The sequence below is a fragment of the Eriocheir sinensis genome, chromosome 40 (assembly GCF_024679095.1).
Source record: "Eriocheir sinensis breed Jianghai 21 chromosome 40, ASM2467909v1, whole genome shotgun sequence".
NCBI lineage: Eukaryota > Metazoa > Arthropoda > Malacostraca > Decapoda > Varunidae > Eriocheir > Eriocheir sinensis.
This window is the reverse complement of record NC_066548.1, coordinates 1506482-1528818: the sequence shown is the minus strand read 5'-3', so window position 1 is coordinate 1528818 and position 22337 is coordinate 1506482. Positions and strand designations below refer to the sequence as shown.

Below are 22337 nucleotides of genomic sequence, written 5' to 3'. Positions count from 1 at the left end.
GGAGGTGATGGGGGGGGGGCGTGTGGCAAGGGCAGGCCTCAACAGCTGATCAATAAGTGATACGAGATAGCACACAGACCCACACCTCTCACTCGCCTCTCGCCGCGGCTCAGGGCTCCGAGGGGCGGCCCGCACCCTTCCGAGGACCGCTCACAAAGAAGTCAAGAGTCGCAGAGGGAAGAGAGTCGGTCCTAGTGTGTCGGAAAGTCTTACGCAGCTCAACACTGACCTATCGATTACTATACTTTTATTATGATGCCGCACCGCGTGTTGGGTTTGTCTTGCTTCCCGATGACGCGATGAGGGACACTTGCGCGCCGTCGGATATGCCTCGACCTTCTACTTATAGCCTCTTCCATTTAGTGTAACCCGTTTCTGGGTCGTGATCTGTAGAGTCCCTTGATAGATAGAGTCCCGACAACCTAAGATTTGGACGCCATTATTGGTCCTGTTTTCACCACGAGAGCGTGTGCTAGCGTTTGAAAAGCACGGCGAAAACAGGCCCAATAATGGCGTCCAAATCTTAGGTAGTCGGGACTCTATAAGGGACTCTACAGATCATGACCCAAAAACAGTTTACGCTAAATGGAAAACACTATTATTGGTTGCTGTTCCGCCGCCATGAAGAGGTTAATGACCGCCCTTTGTCTCTTCTGTTAAAGCGTTGTGTTGCTCCCGTTACCGCTGCTTCTGTTACCTTTGCTATTGACTTCTATCGATATTAGTCCGTATTTCAAGTTGTTGATATTATTGTATACAACGCAGCCTCTGATGGAAGATGTTTTTTATTACTCACGATGCTAACTGTTTGGGGGGAACAAGTCTTTATATCTGACACAACTTTTTGCTTGTATAAATGAAGCACCTTTTATTTTTACCTGTATTTTACGATTGTTACCGATACAAATTTGTTCTCACCCGTGACAAACAATAACGTACACATCCCATCCCGCCGTGGAGCACCGTCCTGGCCGCCTCCCTTTTGAGCGTCGCGCGTCAGACGTGAAGCAAGGGAGTCATTCAGTTTTGGGACACATGAAGATTTTTTTCCTTCCCTTTCTCCCGCTCTCCCTAATTACACGCACACAGCCAACGTCCTTATTAATACCTTGTACAAAACTCAGCATCGGGAAGCATAATGAATCTGTAACACACACTGGAGGCCTACCGTCACATTGCCTGAGCGAGTGAAGCCAGAAGGTCCGCTCGCCTCACTGTCTCTAACTACTGACGTCACAGCTCGTCCGAAACCTTACGCTCGCCCGTTACTTACTTAATACACCACGAAACTAAATTACTGTACTCTGAATACGAATTACGACTACGATATCCATGTCGGTAGATTTATTTACGTGCCAATACAACGCCAAAAAAGCCAAGAAAGTCACATAAACCCAATCCCATATAACATTCAAGTCACCGAGACCTTCAGACGCATCATTCACGAACTCAAGACCATTGTGGGAGGACTCACTGCCTCCGGGGCGTGTTACTTTGTTGTTTGTGACTCGTGTGTGATCGCTGAGGGACAAATCTCTGGCTCTAAGTGTGCTCTATCCTTCCACGCGATGCCAAGAGGAGTGTTTGGGCCCTGGCAGCACATCAAAGGCAGGAGCACAGCGCGTTAAGTTCCCCTGGTGAGTGTTTCTTGTTGAGTGTTGAACCTGCGTGGTGTTGTGGTGTCTGGTTGTGGCTATGGTTTGGTGAGGTATGGTGGTGTGTGGGCATTCATTCACCTCTATTCGCTGCGCTATTCACGTCTTACACACACACACACACACACACACACACACACACGAAGCTTGTAGGCTTATGTGGTAACTGTGTGTTATTTGGAGAGGTTGACGGTGGCGTATATGCATTTGTACATCTTACACACACACACACACACACACACACACACACACACACACACACACACACACACACACACACACACACACACACACATAGATAAAGAGGTAGAGTGCGATAATGGTGAAATGAGAGCACACACACACACACACACACACACACACACACAGCGGCGAGGCGTGGCGTCCCTCAGTGCATTGTGCCGCGGCTCCTCCTCATCATTCGGGTCATTCATCTTAGCTTATCGCCCGCCGGCCGCTGGGTCACTCCTCTTCCAGCCTCAGGGAACCCGCTCGCTCGCCCCCAGCTGGTCCGACGCCCCCAACGCCGCGCCCTTTATACTTTATGATACATGATTAATCGCTCCCCGCGCCTCACCTCAGGGCAGCTCCGGCGGGACAGGGGTGGGACGGGAGGAGACGGGGGGTGTAGGTAATACGTTCACTCCCAGCCTCCCGGTCTCGTCCTGTAGGTCTGTTTCTATTCAAGCTTCTCCAAGACCCAGTTTTGATTCAGACTTTACTTACCTTCGTGACCTGTTTTGAAGACTCCTGCCCCGGGCTAAGATCTATGTATGTGCCATTTTAGTTATTTATTGTTATTTTGGTTTAATTATTTAGTTATTTAGTAATGTTAGTTGTTTAGTTAGTTACTTCGTTGATTAGTTTTTTTAGTTATTCGTGAAGAAACGGCGATCTATTAAGTAACCTTTCGTGACACGTTTGGGACACGAACCGTACCTTCAGAAACCTTGCTATGTAGCCTACGGTGTGATCATATGTATAGATGGTTTAATACATCAAGCATGAGGGAGGAGAAACTACCTCTGTTATACATCATACATATACATTTATACCATCAACTTGGATACATACAATGGTTCAGCGTCAGTTAAAAAAAAAAAATAGAAAACGGCGTAACATCATCAGAAAATACTAAGAATCAGTTTTTATTACACATACAAAGCAGAAGTATAGAGATAATTAAAAGCACCTCCGTAGAAAATAACACACACACACACACACACACACACACACACACACACACACACACACACGGAAGGAGGGCAGGCAGGAAACTTGGGACGCACGACTTTGATTTATAACTTATGCAGATGAGAGTTGAAGAGAGTGTCGAGCGAGGAAGCGTCTCGTGTTTGATGAAGGAAGGAGAAAAGTCATTTGTGGCCCGTCGCTTCTTTAGGTCTGGCGTGTGTGTGTGTGTGTGTGTGAGAGAGAGAGAGAGAGAGAGAGAGAGAGAGAGAGAGAGAGAGAGAGAGAGAGTAGCTCCTTCTTTTCTTTCGCGTCTGTCACCGTGATTAAGAGTGTTGATTTTTTTCTTTCTTGTTGTTTTATGGTTATTCTTGGTGTTAAATTTGATGATAGTAGAAATAATGATCATGATAAAAATAATGTTGATGATGACAATAATAATAATAATAATAATAATAATAATAATAATAATAATAATAATAATAATAATAATAATAATAATAATAATAAGGATGCGTCGTGGGGGATTGTTAAACGTATGTCTAAATTTTATGCGAGTTAATGACACTTTTATTTTATTAAGAACACGTTAAGAAAATGCAAATATATCTTTACTTACGTCTTTCGCTTACATTAAAACGAAAATCTTAACTCTAGCGCCTTTTTAATGTTATTCTGAGGGTAAAAATGGTACTTGAATATTAAGCCAAACTGTTTGATGCGATGGTTAGAAGCTTTTGGTGGTGGTGGTGGTAGTGGTGGTGGTGGAGGTGGTGGTGGTTGCGTGCGAGTCTGTTTACCGTGTCGTTTGATATGCAATACTTGTTGATGATGGTGGTGGTGGTGGTGGTGGTGTTGTTGTTGGTGGCGGTGGTGGTGGTGGTGGTGGTGGTGATAACTGTATAATATGCTTCTGTTTATTGTGTTGCTTCATTTGTAATATTTGGTGATGGGCGCATTGGTGATGATCGTTGGTGTTGGTGGTGATGGTGGTGGTGGTGATGTTAGTGGAGGTGGTGTTGGTGGAAACGTGCATATGAGTCTGTTTATTGTTGTTGTTATTGTTGTTGTTGTTGTTGTTGTTGGTGGTGGTGGTGGTGGAGGAAACGTCTATAAGCGTCTGTATATTGTGTAACTTCATTTGCAACACTTAGTGGTTGTTGCAGTGTTGTTGTCGTCGTTGTTGTTGTTGTTGTTGCTGGTGGTGGTGGTGGGGTGCATCAGCTTACCATGTTCTCTGATACGAGGGCGCGAGAGGCATGCAGGAGGCCCCGAGCAGCTTGGCGGGGCGGGGCAGAGCGGGGCTGATGGCGTGGATAAGGGTGGGTGGAGGCGGTGGTGACGTGCAGGGCGGGACACCTTCCACCACCACCACCACCACCACCTGTGTCCTGCGTTGTGGGTCTCCTCGTGATAAGGCGCCGCGGGAACCCTCATCAACCCCGGCTTTTAAGACTTCATTAAAGAACAAGAAGAAAATGTAAGGTGTGTGTGTTTAGTGTACTTGTTTGCGTGTGTGCTCGAGGGGTGAAAGCGAGCAAGATGGTTGGTTTGTACTGAAGTGAACACCCTCATCAACGGTAGCTTCTAAGACTTCATTTGAGAACACGAAAAAAGAAATGCAAGGTGTTTGTGAGTGTGTGTCTAGCATGCTTGTGTGTGGGTGTGTATGTGTGTATATTTAAGGGTTGAAAGCGAGCAAGATGGTTGGTTTGTACTGAAGTGAACACCCTCATCAACGGTAGCTTCTAAGACTTCATTTGGGAACACGAAGAAAGACATGCAAGGTGTGTGTGAGTGTGTGTCTAGCATGCTTGTATGTGGGTGTGTATGTGTGTATATTTAAGGGTTGAAAGCGAGCAAGAGGGTTGGTTTGTACTGAAGTGAACACCCTCGTCAACGGTAGCTTCTAAGACTTCATTAACAGCAGGAAGAAAATAATGCAAGGTGTGCGTGTTTCGTATATTTGTATGTGGGTGTATTCGTGAAGGATTAAGGCAAGCAAGACGTGTTGATTAGTACTGAAGCAAAGACCCTCATCAACACTGGTCTGTAGGACTTCATTAAGAATAGAAAGAAAATAATGTTAGGTGTGTGTGTTGAGTATATTTGTATGTGTGTGTATTTTGGAGGTATGAAGGCAAGATGAGTTAGTTTGTACTGAAGCAAAGACCCTCATCAACGCTGGTTTGTAGGACTTCATTAAGAACAGAAAGAAAATAATGTTAGGTGTGTGTGTTGAGTATATTTGTATGTGAGTGTATTTTGGAGGGATGAAGGCAAGATGAGTTGGTTTGTACTGAAGCAAAAACCCTCGTCAACTTCGGTTTATAAGATTTCATATAAGAACAGGAAGGTCAAAGTAAGGCGAGAGTGTACTGTGCATTTGTATGTCTGTATATTTTAGTGAAGGCAAGACGAGTTTCCTTTTCCTTGTATATTTTCCTTTCCATTGCTTCCTTTTTTTCTTTTCTTTCTTTTGCTATTTTTCTTTCCTTTTCCTTTGCTTTTCCATTCCTGCTTCCTTTGCTAACTCCTTTGCTGCCCTTGAGCTGCTTCTTTCACTGTAACAAAAAGGAGAGATTTTTAGCATGTTTGTGAGGATGTATATATGAATGTTTGCATACTTAACCCCATGACCGCGGATTTCCTACAAGAAGACAACACCAAGCTACAGGAATGGAACAAAAAGTGGCTGCTACAATTCAATGAGGAAAAATGTAAAGTCCTGCACCATGGGAGGGGATATCCAGCATACCAATACCACATGGGAAACACTCCACTATCCACCACAGAGGCAGAGAAGGACCTGGGACTATATGTTACCAGGCTACCAGTGAAAGCCAAATCCGTGCCAATCGCAGCGGACGGGTTAAGTGAAGACATGACAAGTTTTAAAAGTCTTCAGCGCTTCATGGTCGGATTTATTTACGTGTTTTACTCAAAGGAAGGAAAAGATGCGTGTGAACGCGGCAGAGACGCGGAGATTATCATAGCAAGGAAAAGAAAAATGCCTAAATAAAAACCTTCAGCGTTGGGCTTCCGGGAAAAGGAAATCATTTTGCCAGTGACTGAAGCCGAGACGCGGATGTTCTTATGCTGGGAAGAGGAAATGTAAGGAATCCTCGGCAGTCGACCTCCTGGCACACATATTAATCAAAAGGAAAATAAATTAAGAACACGAGAAGATGGGGAATGCCAGTAAAGTCTAGACGCTCATGTGTATAGATTATCAACAAGAAAACGTCTTAAAACTCCTTCGTAGGCGTTCTTCTGGCATACTTACTATATTTAACGAAGGGCAATATACTTATAGAACACAAGAAAATGAGTCAAAAAGAAGTACATCGAATGCCAGTAAAGTCAAGACGCTCATGTGTATAGATTATCAACAAGAAAACGTCTTAAAAATCCTTCGTAGTCGTTCTTTTGGCATACTTACTATATTTAACGAAGGACAATATACTTATAGAACACAAGAAAATGAGTCAAAATGAAGTACATCGAATGCCAGTAAAGTCAAGACGCTCATGTGTATAGATTATCAAAAAGGAAACGTCTTAAAACTCCTTCGTAGTCGTTCTTTTGGCATACTTACTATATTTAACGAAGGACAATACTTAACGAACACAATAAAATGACTCAAAAAGAAGTATATCGAATGCCAGTAAAGTCAAGACCCTCATGTGTATAGATTATCAACAAGCAAGAAAACGTCTTAAAAATCCTTCCCAGTCGAACTTCCCGTATACACATTTTGGGCGAGCTACAACTGTGCTGGGCCGCCGCGAGTGTGCATCAGAGCGACGGGACTCAGGGGCTCAGGGGCAGGGCTGAAGGCAGGATGCTCAGCGGTGCAGATCAGGATAATTCAGCAGCCTTAATGTGCGTCCTCTGATATCTCACGTGGCATTGAAAACTTCTTGAGCATTTGCCAAACTTCCACGATATAACTTTCATCACGAGATAAATTACGAACTCAGTAGACGAGGATGCTGATGGAGGGAGCGGCGGCCGGCACACACCAAGGCCAGCTGATTTGACCCCGGAGAGAGAGAGAGAGAGAGGAAGAGAGGGAGAGGGAGAGAGAGAGGGGGGGCAGGAAAGCTTACTAGAGAGAGAAAGAGGAGAGAGGAGAGAAGGAGGAGAGAAAGATGGAGGGGGAGAGAAAGTAGAAAGACTGACTAGAGAGAGAGAGAGAGAGAGAGAGAGAGAGAGAGAGAGAGAGAGAGAGAGAGAGAGAGAGAGGAGAGGAGAGGTTAGAGGAAGAGAAAGATAGGAGAGAAAGGTGAGGCAGGAAGGCTAACTAGAGAAGAGAGAGACAAGAGAGAAAAAAAAAGAGAGGAGAGAGAGGAAAGGTTACCCAGGGATACGGAGAGGGCGCCACCTATGAACAGAGACACCCCGATAGATAGCTGACGAGAGGGCGAGAAAGAGGAGGCGGAGGAGGAGGCGGAGGATGTAGCGGGCCTGGAATGTGAGAACCGAGAGAGGTGTCAAAAATACATAATATTAACGCGCGAAGTGAAATTCCTCTGTCTGGGTTGGAGAACAGGACAAAAAAAAACCTGTATGACGAGTGGGAAGAATGGCCGTTAATGTGATAAGAGGAAGGGCCGAAGACTCATTGTGAGGGACCACTGAGGTTGGTATTATAAGATACTTTCGCTTCCCACATCAACTATTTTTAAAGGTCTGTCGGGTTCTAATGAGTGTTTCCTTAGGTTCACGGTACAGAAGAAGGGTCAAACTAACACCAGGGTCATAAAACTACCCCTGGAAATGCCCACAACTCCTACGAAAGCCTTGTCAAATATGTGTTCTTGGGCGGCGGAATGTCTTATGATACGACCCTCATGAAAGTCGCCGTGATAAAGGGAGACCGCACTCACTGCCTCGGAACTCATTGCGCCGAGGAACGAACACCTAGCTGACATATTACTACTTATAAATAGCAGTAAAGAAAATGAGACTATAGAGGAAAGGAAAAGTTACTTGAAAAAACTCTGGAGGGAAAGACAAAGAGTTCAGAAGACTAAAACACAGGTGCAAAATCAGTGAAAAAAAAAATGTCAAGTGAAAACTGAAGAAAATTAGAGTTGAAACACGAGAACATTGATATTGACAGAACAGAAAATCAGGGAGCCGTTGGAAAGGCATATCCCGGGACCGCACCTGACCTGGTCTGACACACCCACCCCACGAGGACCCTTGGACGAGTTTTAGGAAGCAACGCACTCCAGGGAACACAATACACGCTACTAACTCATATTACTTACAGCGAGGAACATACACACTCCCTCACTCACACACACTCACACACCCCTTACCAGAACCCTTTGACATTACGCCGAGGAACACACCCACCTCACGAGGGGTGGGTGTGTTCCTGCTTCCTACTTAGCTGTAAAAACAAAACAAAACACTACTACTACTACTACTACTACTTCTACTGCTGCTACTACTACTACTACTACTACTACTACTACTGCTACTACTACTGCTACTACTACTACTACTGCTACTACTACTACTACTGATAACCACTGATAATTATATTCATACGCCTACAGAATGGCCGCTTTATATTGTTAGTCTGTTTGTCTGTCTATAATTATCTGCATCATTCAGTTTGTCCGTGCGTGCGTTATCCGTCTATCTGCCCGTCCGTGTCCGTCTATCTTGTCCGTCCGTCACCTAATCGTCCGTTCATCCGACCGTCTGTCCGTTCGTCCGTCATCCGCAGGTCCGTCACCCTCGCCATCGCATGTTAATCTCCTCCCCATCAGCCGACTGTCTCCTAGTGTGTGTGTGTGTGTGTGTGTGTGTGTGTGTGTGTGTGTGTGTGTGCAGAAGGTTTGTGTATCTGTTTTATTTGTCAGTAACTGTGTGTGCCTGTTTCTGTCTGTCTGTCTGTCTGTATGTATGTATGTCTCTCTCTCTCTCTCTCTCTCTCTCTCTCTCTCTCTCTCTCTCTCTCTCTCTCTCTCTCTCTCTCTCTCCTCCTCCTCCTCCTCCTCCTCCTCCTCCTCCTCACTCCAACCTCTCTCATTTGAGCATAATAGGATCAGTCTGGTGGAGCTGGTGATATGATATTATTGGGTTGAAATATGACTTTATTTCCTCGTGCAGGTCTCTCGGAAATGAGTTCCATAACACCTTATCAGACCTGACGTTCGGGACCCGGCTAAAGGGGCGTAACCGTGGCTATTTTTGGAGGGATTTGCAAGGCTTCTTCGGCGCTCCTTCCCTCGCCCTGGGCTCTGGCGGCGGGGGTGAGGGAAAACCTTGAGGCGGTGTGGAGTTCGTGGGTGACTTCGGCAGCGTCTCGACTTCCCCTACTGTAGGTTCTCAAGTGCGAAGCAATGGAGAGATTGTAGCGACAGCCGTGTTTGTCTTGCGCGTGTATGTCCGCCCTTTTGGTCCTTTCTCGTTGATTTGTCGGTAGGAAATGGGCAGAGGGGCGCCAGGACATGACGCCGAATATCTGGGGGGAGGAGAGGAGGGGCGGGGAGCGGGGGACGGCAGGGGGGGCGGCGGGGAGCGGGGAAAAAGGGAGGAAGGAGGAAGGCACAGAAAGGGAGGGATAAAGTGAAGCGTTAGAGAGAGAGAGAGAGAGAGAGAGAGAGAGAGAGAGAGAGAGAGAGAGAGAGAGAGAGAGAGAGAGAGAGAGAGAGAGAGAGAGAGAGAGAGAGAGAGAGAGAGAGCACCCAGTCTCGTATAAAAAAAGTAAAATCAGAACGAAAACCTTTAAATGCAATTGAACGAAAATCCGAAAAATCACAAAGGCGCGGGAAAACACGGACGGGGAGAAAAATTGGCTCGGCGCCGTAGACACGAGATAGATGTTTTATAGGGAGGCGTCCAGGTCCCCCTTCTCCCATCCGTGGAGTATTTATGGACGGGCCTCGCCTCTGCCATCCACACCATCCGCCACTTTCGATAATCACTCGTCCAACGCTAAAAAGGATCACCATCATCATTATTATCATCACCATTATCATCGTCATTATCATCCTTTTCCTCCTCCTCCTCCTCTTCAGTAGCTACACTGCAGAACAAAGGCCTTTCCCGACGTTCTCAACTTCTCTTTTGTGTGATGTTAGTGAGCTCCGTCGTGCTCCGGTAAGTGTTCCAAGTCCGTCTTTCCACCTCTAGTCGTCTGTCTGTCTCACAACCCCTTCACTTCCTGGCTTGGCAGTGTTACTTTGGCTGCGCGTCTGTCATTGGTATGATATGACCTGCTCAGGTTTTCTTTGCTTCGTCACTATTTTTCTGGATTTGTTTTAATGATATATTTCTAGAGCGAGGCGTAAGTTTGCAGCGTTTCACTAGAGGCTGTCTTACATAAAATATGTGTGTCGTGCACGGGACGCTGCGCGGTGTGGTGCTCGGCGGGGCCTGCGAGGCTGTGGCGGGCGTCACCATTAGCCTATAAGTGTATCAATACGCCCACCATGTGCCGCCCCTGCACCTGCCGGGCTCGGCCCCACCCTTCCGCCCGCCCGCCCGTCGCACCGGCGGCTGCGCGGGGTGCTGCTGATAAGCACATAACAGCGGAAATATCAAACTTTGTCTTCGAATATGTGACCCTCCTCATGTGTCCTTGTGGCCCACGTGCGTGTGTGAGCCAGTGCGGCCATCGGGGGTTCAGAGGGTACAGGGGCGGGGGGCGGGACACCGGGGCTCACCCTACACCTCTGTTGATCCACATGTATGAATGCATGTATGCATGTATGTATGTATGTATGTATGTATATATATATATATATATATATATATATATATATATATATATATATATATATATATATATATATATATATATATATATGGAGCTTGCATGGCAGATGGTATCATGGGCCGTGCCGGCCGTGGCCGCGGCGCCGCCGGCGTGCACGGGCACACACGATCATGGAGAATAATTCCCACTTGATGTCCTCCGCCAGGCATTTTGCACACTCTGCAAATCGAAAGTTTATCCAAAGCAAATTCGCTCGCATTCCGGAATGGGTGTCGGATACGTTGTTGTAGATGGAACACCCCATTCAATCTCCCTTATCTCGCTCTCTCTGGGAGGCACAATATTTCATTTTTGGGGTCATTACAGACCGAAACGAAGCCGGCGCCCTCCGGTCCTAGCGCGCGGCACGGTAAGGCTCAATATCGGCGGCGGCAAGCGCCTGAGGGTTGCGACCATCACTCAGGTATCGTTTATTTCTCCAAAGCATATAAGCCAGAGGTTCAGAAGCTCCCCAGAAATGAATATTCGTATTTCGCTTTGTGATAAACGCATCTCGACTGTCATATTCTTTTGTGCAGACGCGTGGCTGGGCTTCGGCCCGGCCCAGGATTTAGCTGCCCTATACCTCAATATTTAGAGAGTTTCATATTTTTTCGTCCTGCCATAGCAAATCAATATGTATAGCCTGCAAGTGGAGCGATCAGGGCGCGAGTGAATCACCGCACAGCTGAATGAAGCACAAAGGGGAGGGACGGCTTGCAGCGGGCGTGCCCGATAAGGCGGCCGTGATGATTCATTTTTGGTGCGAACTTGATTATAAACAACCAAGATGGCTGCGGTCACAAGGCCGTCACAAGTGGAGCAGCAGGACACCGCCTCGCCGGACGCCGCGCCTCCTGTGTCTTGGCCGCGACATTGTGGGTGTCGCGAGGAGCCCGGCGCGGCGGCACAACAATGGCGGCGGTAATGCATGTGGCTCTCCGTCCCGCGCCTTCTGATCGCCGCTATCGCCGCAAATCGCCGCGATACCCGCCACTTTATGGCCTATAAAAATTTGTTGCCCCTTGGTAAGGCGCGAAATTCCCGAGTAATCCAGCACAGATCTTGCACCAGACACCGCCGGGGAGCGCGGCGCCCGCCGGAATGAGACGCGTGTGTGTCTATATATATATATATATATATATATATATATATATATATATATATATATATATATATATATATATATATATATATATAGATATATATATATATATATATATATATATATATGTGTGTGTGTGTGTGTGAGTGTGTGTGTGTGTGTGTACTTATATTGTCTCTTTGATCGTTTTTATATATTTATTTACATATTTGCCGGTTAGAAAAAAATGCGGGTATTGGCAGTCAGGAAAAGGTAAATACACAACCCGCTCAGCAAACAATGTATTTCCTGGAGAGCCGTGTCCTGTGCGCCGTTACCGGCAGTCACCGGGACGGGTGTGTGTGTGTGTGTGTGTGTGTGTGTGTGTGTGTGTGTGTGTGTGTGCGCCGTGAGTCCTGCCGCCGCCGCCGCCGCCGCAGTGCTTGCCTTGGCAACTCAAGTCATTATTTGCTCTTCCTGGAGTACCATTAGCACGGTGTCAAATTTGCTTTACGTGCCACAAAGAGGCACAGGCTCATTACAGCCACGAGGGCGCCGCCTGGCGGGTGTCCTGCATGCACGGTGTGTGGCGGCGTGGTGATGCGGGTGGGCCGTGTTCCCCCGGCTTGTCCCCCGGGTGTGGCCGGCAACCCTCGGTGGTGTGTGTGTGTGTGTGTTGGTGCCCCCCACCCCCCGTGTATCTCCGCCAGTGTCCCCGGCGTGTGGCCAGCAGCCCGTGGTGAGCCAGGCACAATTCCCGCCCCTCGGGGTCGGCGCGCCCCCTGTCCCCCCGCCCGGCAGCCTGGGCCGCCCGTCACGCCGGCTGCCTCTCCATAGGCGGCGCGGCGCGGGAGACTCACAGATTTTTGCTTATTCCATTTTCCTTTTCTATTTTGATATTGAATATACCTCTCTTTTTATTTCCAATAAGCCTTGTAGATCAAATATTTGTAAGGATAAATTTTCGTGTTTGCCTCCCGCCCGACGTTATTTGATGACGTCACTCGTGGGGGATTACGTCTGAGAGGCCGCTCAGTGCTCGCCGATATTACGCTTGTCAGAGACCTCACTGGCGCTCTTCAGGAACGATGAATAAAGAGTCCGAATATTTACTCAGGGTACTGGGGCAGCGAGTCAACTAAGGAATTCAAGGGCAGTGAACCGAAAGACACTGCGGCATAAAATATTGTGCTTAGTTTTCTTAGCGTTTGGGTGTCCTTCAGGATCTATCATGGACTCAGCGTCTTCCTCCGACACCCTCGCGCTTATCCTTTGCCTCCCGTTCCCTCTCCGCCTCCGCCTGTCCTTCGTCCCTCTACCGTCCCTATCCATTACCTCTCGCTTCTTTCACCGCCTCCGCTTCCCCCTCGTCCCTCAACTGTCCCTATCCCTTGATCTCTGTCTCTTCACCGCCTTCGCCTGTCCTTCGTCCCTCTACCGTCCCTATCCATTACCTCTCCCTCCTTTCACCGCCTCCGCTTCCCCCTCGTCCTTCCACTGTCCCTATCACTTGATCTCCGTCTCTTCTCCGCCTCCGCCTATCCTTCGTCAGCCTCTTCTTCCCTATCCATTGCCTCTCGTCCCTTCACCACCTCCGTCTATCACTCGTCACTCTCCCTTTCTTATCCCTTCCCTCCCGTCCTTTACCGCCTCCTCCTATCCTTCGCGACCCTCTTGTTCCTTATCCCTTGCCTTCCTTTCCCGCTCTGCCCGTCGAGCCTCCATCACCCACCCTCCTGTTCCCTATCCATTGCCTCCCCTCTCTCCACCGCCTTCTCCTATCCTTCGCGACCCTCTTGTTCCCTATCCCTTGCCTCCCGCCCCGTGCCCTCCCGTTCCTAGCCCCGTCCCGGCACACAATGTCTCCCACACCAGTTCCTCGGCGGACAACATTCACCTACTAATTCAATTACCTCCGACTCACCTGGCCTCAAGCTCTATAAACCCAAGCCTCGACCCGCGGCCATGCCCACCGAACACGGCCCGGTGCCTCCCCCCTCCTATCTACACCCTTGACCCACTTCCTCCCTTGCTCCTTCCCTCTCCCTGTCTCCGCGGTGACCGATACTCGTCCACTTGTCGCCCTTGTTATGGTTCTCCTATAGGCGTAGTTCCTTCCTCTTTATAACACGAGCAAGCTGTTGTTCTTTTATCCTTTGTCATTATTTTCTCCAAGTCAAATATTTTTCCCTCGAAGCAGCACCGTTTGCTTCGCCGGCTCAGTCCTCGGAGTTTGTTTTTCCAGTCGGGTTTTCCACGAGTAAATAGTTTGGTTCCCTCCTCTCCGCCGTCCGTCCGTCCCCGGCTCGCAGGACTCACTCAGCCTCCCACTCGCTCCCTCGGCCCTGGTGGCGGCCTTGGCGGGTGTAGCAGCGGGTGAGGGTCGCCCCTTACAGCATTTCATGGTGAAGAAGCAGCCCAACCATTCCTGTTATCTAGGTTTACCAGCCGTCTCCTTAATGCGGTTCACTGGCCATGGAAAGACAAACTTTTATTCCAGATAAATGCTCAACAAGTGACTGGGAAAAAAACCTTAATTTATAAATGATAGTTTTACTGAAAAGTCGAATTTTAGAGCAAGGGAACGTCTTCAAAGCGGCGCTAGAGGGACGCCTGTTTTCAAAAAGGCCATTGATGTCACGTACCAGAGAAAAAGGCGTTCGTAGATTACACGAGAGAAAAATGGGAAAAAATCCTCCACAAACAAGACGGGGAATACGAGAGAGACAGGACGGACGCACACGACAGGCGCACCAGAGAGAGAGAGAGAGAGAGAGAGAGAGAGAGAGAGAGAGAGAGAGAGAGCGAGAGCGAGAGCGAGAGAGAGAGAGAGGGAGGGAGATCAAACTATAACTGGAGAGCTAAAAAACCTATGAGACCGGAATCCTGGCGTGAGGGCGCGGGAGGAGGGGACACAAAGCGACCGGCGTATCACCTTTTAGCCAATATCCGTGATCGAGAGGGGAGGCGGCCATGATCCAGAGGGGAGAGGACCTGCCACCCTAACAACATTTCATGGTCAGGTAGTGTCCCCCTCCAGCTTGGCCGCCGCACCAGTTATCGCCCCGGCCCAGCCCTCTGTTAGCCCACTCGACCGAAAACACGTTGTTGGGCAGATCTGTCTGTTATGGTCAAGTCCAGCGGGTCTGCCTCGCCTGGGAGTGTGTCACAGCGCGGCGAGGAGACGGGAGAAGGGAGCCAGGGAGAGGAAAGGGAAGGGAGAGCGCGTCGGGAAAGCCAGAAATTGAGGTTTAAGGGAAGGGTTCATTATAGGGAAAATAAGAAAGAGCAGCTACGTAAGGAGGCGAAAAAACAGGAAAAGGAAAGCAGGGAGATGAAAGGAAATGGAAGAGCGCATCGGGACCGCCAGAAATTGAGGTTTAAGGGAAGGGGTCATTATAGGGAGAGACCAACGAGGAAATAACAGAAAGAACAGCTACATAGAAAAACAAATGAGGAGCGAGGAGGAAGGCAGGGAGGGGAAAGGGAAGGAAAGGGCGCATCGGAAAAGCCAGAAATTGAGGTTAAGGAAAGGGTTCATTATAGGGAGATATGAAAGAACAGCTCCGTAAGAAAGGAAGGGTGATGAGAGAGAGAGGCAGCTGCGTGACGGGAAGGGCCAGGAGAGAAAAGAAGTTAGTAAGAGTCAAGGGAAGAGCAGAAAGCATCAGGAAAGCAAGAATTGAGGTTTAAAAGGATTATTCATCAAAGGAAGAGAACAGAGGCATCAGAGAATGACCTTATCTTACCTTACCGCCGTGCCATATCCTTCAGGACGTGGGCAACCAAGGACTTCCATCTTCTTCTGTCCCTCGTGGCTCTGATGAACTGTCCACCCGTCATATTCTCCCGTACCAGCTTTACCAATCCGTCCATGTATTTCACTCTCGGTCTCCCTCTCCATCTGGTTCCCTCCACCATTCCTGTCATTACCAGAAAAAAATGCGCTGCCGGAAAAGGAACTCCAGGTGTGAAGTGTTGTTATGAGGGAAGGTGAGAAAAGGCAGGTGGGTCAAGGGTCACTGACAGGGGTGGGTCATGTCATGGGGCCACCACACCCACACCGAGGCACCCATGGACACGTGCCCTGAGGTAGGCGTTGGTGAGGTGATGGTGGTGGTGGTGATGGTGATGGTGATGGTGGTCGTGGTGTGGGTAGTGGTGGTGATAGTGGTGGTGGTGGTGGTAGTGGTGGTGGTAGTGATGGTTCTGTCCCGTCACCCACCACCACGACCATCACCACCACCTCCGTCGCCGCCGCCGCCGCCACACGACTTGTTGCTCCTCGGGAAGAGTTGTGTGTTTGTGTGGGATGTTTGTGATGTTTTTTGATATGCGTGTGTGTGTGTGTGTGTGTGTGTGTGTGTGTGTGTGTGTGTGTGTGTGTGTGGACCAGCTAGACAAACAGGTTCCCTCTGTCCACTGTTGACACCCCCACCTCCCCTCCCCTCCTTCTCCTCTCCTCCACATCCCCCCTTCCTCCCCCTCTCCCCCCCAGCTCTTACTACTCCTTACTCTACCCCTGCACTTGTCCCCATCCCTGCTTCATCCCCTGTCCCGCCTATCTATCCCTTTTCCTGTCCCCTCTTCCTTGTTCCCTTCCTATCTTCCTTCCCCTTGTTCTCCTCTTCCCTTCCCGGGCGGAGTGGAAAAATTTGGGCGGCTTTTCCGATACCCTACGCCCCTATCCACCCAGCAGTGAATGGGTACCAGGTATTAATCGGGGGTTGTGTCCCGTCTCCTGGGATCTGTTTCCTTCTATAATTCCTTACACTTCTGTCTCTCTCCGGCATATGACCACAGATGTTGCGCCGACTAAACGAAACTTTCCAACTTTTCTCTTCTTCCCTTCTCCTATCGTCCGTATCCCAATCTCTGTTCCTACTATCCCTTTTTCTCCGTTCTTCTTCCTATTCCTTTTCTTGTCCCTTCTCTGGTCCTCCTCCTCCTCCTTCTATTCCGAATCCTTTCCTGTACCCCAATCTCTGCTCCTATTCTTCCTCTTTAACTCCGTCCTTCTATCCCTTTTCTTGTTTTATATCCTGGTTCACCTCCTCCTCCTCCTGCCCCTTCCCCAGCCTCTCCTACCCTTTCCTCCCCACTGTCCCCTTACATCTGCTCCTCCCCCTCTCTCCCCCCTTTCCCCCGCCGGCCCACGTGCTGCCTCCCGCCCACTTATCACTCGCATCACACATGTAGTATAACTTCAAACTCCTGCCCTGATAATTGATCCCTATCGCCACCTTCAGCCCGCCGCCGCCGCGCCCGCTCACCGCTGCTACCCCGCCGCCGCCGCCGAGTCAGTCTTCAAACCTAGCTAGTCTTCCTATTCTGTTGCTTCTTATTGTTATGTTGTGGTTTATTTCGTGTTATTTAGCTTAATATAATAGTTTTAGTTCTGTTATCGCTGTCGGACCGTTGACTTGTTTTCGGAAAGGGTTGGTGTGTGTGTGTTTTTTGCAGGTCTTGGTTAAGTTAGGTCAAGTTAGGTTAGGTTAAGTTAGATTAGTTTAAGTCCAAAATGCTGTCTTCTGCCCTTCCTTCCCCTTCCCAGTCCAGCCTTCAAGCTCTTCCTCCCTTCCCTTCCTTTCTTCCCTTCCTTCCTTCCCCTTCCAGTCTTAACCCCTCACGACTAAGACTTAGTTAAGAGTCACTCAATACTAATTTTGTGGAGGGGTTAGTGTGTTTCTTCTCTGTTCTTGGTTAGGTTAGGTTAGATTAAGTTAGATTAGTTAAACATCTATGGGTGTACCTTTAAGCCTTAGCGTCTCACGAACCGAATTTTGTTAAGGGTCACTCAGGACTTGTATTGTGAGAGGGTTAGTGTCTGTGTTATCCTCCCAGGCCATGGCTCCTCCGATGACCCTCGCCCCTCGACCTTGGCGGCGCTGCGGACAGAACAAAAAGAGAACAAAGGGTTGGAGCGGCCTCGTCAGCGTCACGTGATCAATCATAAGGTGTCATGCGCGCCGCTAATGACCGCCGCCCGTGGGACTTTCATTACACGAGTCGGCCAATTCATCAGCGCTCACAGGCGACGATACGAAGCGAGTGAAAAAATGCTGTTCCCGAGTGTTGATTTGGACCGATAGGAGCTCGACGGCCGCACCTCCTCGCCCTATCTCCTCCTCGCCACCTCTTCGCCACCTCCTCCTCCTTACCTCCTCCTCTTCACCTCCTCCTCCTCTTCGCCACCTCCTCCTCCTTACCTCCTCCTCTTCACCACCTCCTCCTCCTCGCCCCTCACACACACCCCGTAATAGACGCCATAAAAATCTCCTCCCGATATCGAAAAGGGTTAACTGTGGAATTCGATACTTTTTGTAGGTGATGTGATATCCTTTATAAAGTTTTAATCCTCTCGGCCATTAGCCCCTCAATCACTTGTAATGGACGGCACATTAGCACTTATTGGGCCGCGTACGAAGGGGAGGAGATGGTGGTGGTGGTGGTGGTGGTGGTGTTGTCAGTACGTTTGCTTGAGAGGCGGGACTGGGTAAGGGAATTAAGGAAAGGGCAGGAGAGACGGTACTGGGAAGGGGTAAGGAGGAAAGGAAGGGAGGAAGGAAAGAAGGAAGATATTAGAAAGCAGTATTGGGAAGGGGAAGGAAGGAAGGAAGGAAGGATGGAAGGAAGGAAGGGTAGAAAGCAGTATTGGGAAGGGGAAGGAAGGAAGGAAGGAAGGAAGGATGGAAGGAAGGAAGGGTAGAAAGCAGTATTGGGAAGGGGAAGGAAGGAAGGGACAGGAGAAGCAGTGCTGGGAAGGGGAAGGCAGGTCAGATGCAGCCTTAGGTATGGGAAAGAAGGGTTGAGGGGCAGTACTGGGAAGGAAAGAGAAGGGGAGAGAAAAGCTTGAAGGGCAAATGCAGTATTTTAATAGGAAGAGGAAGGAAGGAAGGGCAGAATCTTCTCTTTCTTCATCTTTTATTTTTTTCATCATCTTCATCATCTTGTTCTTGTTCTAATTCATGTTCTCCTAATTTTTGTTCTCCTCCTTCTCCTTTCTTTCTAGTATATAAGATCTATAAACTCTCTCTCTCTCTCTCTCTCTCTCTCTCTCTCTCTCTCTCTCTCTCTCTCTCTCTCTCTCTCTCTCTCTCTCTCTCTCTCAACAGACAGACAAATAGACAGACAGACAGACAGACAGACAGACCGAGGAACAGACAGAGAGACAGATAAACAGACAAACAGGAAAACAAAGAAAACAAAGGAAAAAAAGGAAAAGGATGAGAGGGGGATAAGAGAGAGGAGAGAAAAAATATAACGGAGGGAGGGAGGAAGAGAGGGAGGAAGGGAGCGAAAAAGAGGGAGGGAAAGAGGAGAGAGAGGGAGGGAGAAAGAAAGAAGCAGAGAGAGGGAGAGAGAGAGAGAGAGAGAGAGAGAGAGAGAGAGAGAGAGAGAGAGAGAGAGAGAGAGAGAGAGAGAGAGAGAGAGAGAGAGAGAGAGAGAGAGAGAGAGAGAGAGAGAGAGAGAGAGAGAGAGAGAGAGAGAGAGAGAGAGAGAGAGAGAGAGAGAGTGGAGGAAGAAAGGAGTAAAAAATGATGAAAAAATAAGGGAGAGAATGAGGGAGGGAGGGAGGCAGCAATAAAAGGAGGGAGGAGAGATGGAAAGAAGGGAGGGAGAGACGGACGGACGAAGGGAGAAAGAAAAGTAGGGAGATAATAAAAAAAGATAGAAAGAGAAGGGAGAAGATGGAAGAAAAGGGAGCGAGAAAGGGAGGAATGGAGAGGAGAGAGGGAGAGACTGGAGGAAGAAGGGAGAGAAAAGTGAGTAGGCAGGGAGGGAGGCTTTAATAGAGGGGGAGGAGAAGGGAGGAAAAGGGAGGAAAAGGAAGGATGGAGGGAAGGAGAGATGGAAAGGGAGAGAGAGGAAAGGGATGGGCAGTAACAAGAAGAGAAGAGGAGGAGGAGGAAGAGGAGGAGGAAGAAGAAAAAAACGTGGAGGAGGAGGAGGAGGAGGAATGGAGAGAAGAAAAGAAAGAGTAGGAAGAAGGGAAGAAAGGGGAAGATAATGAAGGAAAGAAGGGAAGGGAAGGAGGGAGGAGGAAGAAGAGGAGGAGGTATGAAGAGAAAAAAAAAGGAATAGGAAGAAAGGAAGACAGAGGAAGAGAAGGAAGGAAAGAAGGGAAGGGAGGCAGGCAAGGAAGGGGAAGGGGGGAAGAAGGAAGAGGAGGTACAGGGATAGACACACAATCACCGCCTCGCCTCCAGCGCCGCCGGTTCATGGACACCCGAGCTAAGTGAGGATTAATAACATCATTACCCTGGCCTGTCGCGTGCCTCGGCGGGGGGGGGGGAGGGGAAGGAGGAGGAGGAAGAAGGGGGGAGAAGGAGGAAGAGCAAAAGAAGAAAGGAGACATGGGGGTAGAGGGAGAGAAGAAGGAGGAATACCAGAAGAAAGAAAGAGGAAGGAAGGAAAGACTGGAAGGAAAAAGGAAGGACGGGGTAGAGGGAGAAGGAGGAAGAATGGAGGAAATAAGGGAGGGGAGGAAGGAGGAGGGGAAGACATGGGAGGAAGAGTAAAGGAAAGAAGAAGAAGGGAAGGGGTGGTGGAGGAAGAAATGGAGGGTGATGGGAGGGAGGAAAGAGGAGAGAGAGGGAGAAGGGATGAAGGAGAGAGAGAGAGAGAGAGAGAGAGAGAGAGAGAGAGAGAGAGAGAGAGAGAGAGAGAGAGAGAGAGAGAGAGAGAGAGAGAGAGAGAGAGAGAGAGAGAGAGAGAGAGAGAGAGAGGCGCCGCTGCTCTTTTCTTTCTTTTCTTTTCTTTATTTTTCCTTTCCTTTTTAAACACGCGCGTCCTTACAACCCAGGGAGGCGATTAAGACACTTGTGAACACGTGTTATTTCTTTCTGCGGCTGATTCGCCACACGACAGTCCATGTGAATTTTTATGGATATATTTTTCGTATCAATAGTTGGTTTGTGTTCCATGATTTTATTTTAATTGATTGATGTGGGTTTGATTTCGGGTATCTATCTATCTATCTATCTATCTATCTGTCTATCTATCTATCTATCTATCTATCTTTGTGCTTGTTTTTTCTTTCTTTCTTTCTTTCTTTAATTTTTTTTTTTTTGTGTGTGTGTGATTCCTCAAACGTCAGCTTGTATATACCGTTTAAGACTCCTCATGCTCTCCATATCATTAAATTCTCTCCATTATATAGACTTCAAAACCTCTTCCTCAAATTCCACCATCAGATTTCTCCGTTGTGTCATTTCAAGATCTCTTCCTCTTCCTTCTCCTCCTCCTTCTCCTCATGCAGCATCCTCAGATCCTTCCATCATACTCCTTCAAGGCCTCTTTCTCCTCATACTCCACCAGCATCAGGTCCTCCCCTCGCTGGCCGCCCCCCGCTACCCTCCTCCCCGCACGAGCTTCTCCCTCTCGCTGTCAGCTCAGGGCGAAGGTTGGGGCGATGCGTGATGGCCGGGTCGCGTGCCTCGCTGGCGGCTGAGTTATTTATCGGCGGGGAGAGTAGAGGGAGGGGCACGGGGGAGGGGAACGGAGGGAGTGGGTGTAAGGGAGGGGGGGTTGAAAGGGATAGGATAGGGTGAAAGAGGAGGGATTGCGAGGGATAGGGAAGGGAGAGAGACTGTGAAGGGATAGAGGAGGATGGAGATGGAGGGAGAGAGTGTGGAGGGGGTTGAAGGGAATAGGAGAGGGAGAGAGAGGAGGGATTTGGAACAGGAATAGGAACAGGAATAGGGAGGGAGACAGTGTGGAAGGGAAGGCGAGGGATAGGAAAGTAAGGAAGAGAATGTAAATAGTTTGGCAGAGGACAGGGAAGAAAGGGAGAGAATCTGGAATGGTTTGCAGAGTACAGGGAGGAGAGAAAGAAAGAGGTAGATGAGGAGGCATAGATGGATAAAAGGATGAGAGTTAACAGGAATGCAGACAGGGGGATATGATGACAGGGTGACAGGGGGAGGGTGTGAGAAGATGCAGGGACGAGAGGAAGGGATGCCAGAGTGATGGGAAGCAAAATGGCAGAAGCGACAGGGTTAGTTAGGTCTTCTTGGGACATCACGGAGGCTGGGAGTAGAGGAGGAGGAGGAGAAGATGGAGGAGATGACTTTTACGAGATGCTAATCCCTGTGGCATATCAGAGACGAGGCGCAAGCTAGTGGAAGAGTAGGAGGAAGATTAGGAGGAGGAGGAGGAGGGAGCGTGGGAGTTACTTTACCTGCATAGTCTGGGTGTGAGGGAAGGGACGGTGAGGCAGCGGGGGAGGCAAAAGGCATAGGCAGAGCAGCGCAGAACTCCTCTTGTGCATAATGTTGGGTTAGGACTGAGGAAGCTTACCCCGGCGACCACCATAATAAGGGATCGCCAAGAATATATCACTGCGACTCCCCCGCGGCCGGCAAACTCACCCCTGGGACCCACGCCGCAAGGGTCCTCTCCACACGCAGGAATTCTGGCGGGCGTCGCGGGAATCGAGGCCCTCTGTGGCGCGCCGGAAGGGTGGCGGGGGAAGCGCGCCTGCCAGCCCTCCCGCCGCACACATTACGCGGCCGAGGATGATCCTGTTTGATGTTTTCACAGGGAGTGTGGCGAGGGCGCTAAGCTTGTTAATTTATGTTTGAATTAAGCGGGATTTGCGCCAACAGTTTAATGACGTGGT

The 22337-nt window shown here is 49.0% G+C and overlaps 1 long non-coding RNA gene across 1 annotated transcript in view; it reads left to right on the top strand.

The window, feature by feature from the left end:
- Positions 1 to 1622: 1622 nt before the first annotated feature.
- LOC127009164 (uncharacterized) overlaps positions 1623 to 22337 on the top strand; it is a 252498-nt gene continuing 231783 nt past the window's right edge. Inside the window, exon 1 of the long non-coding RNA XR_007761690.1 lies at positions 1623 to 1637. This is a non-coding gene — a long non-coding RNA (uncharacterized LOC127009164). The remainder of the gene's footprint in view (positions 1638 to 22337) is intronic.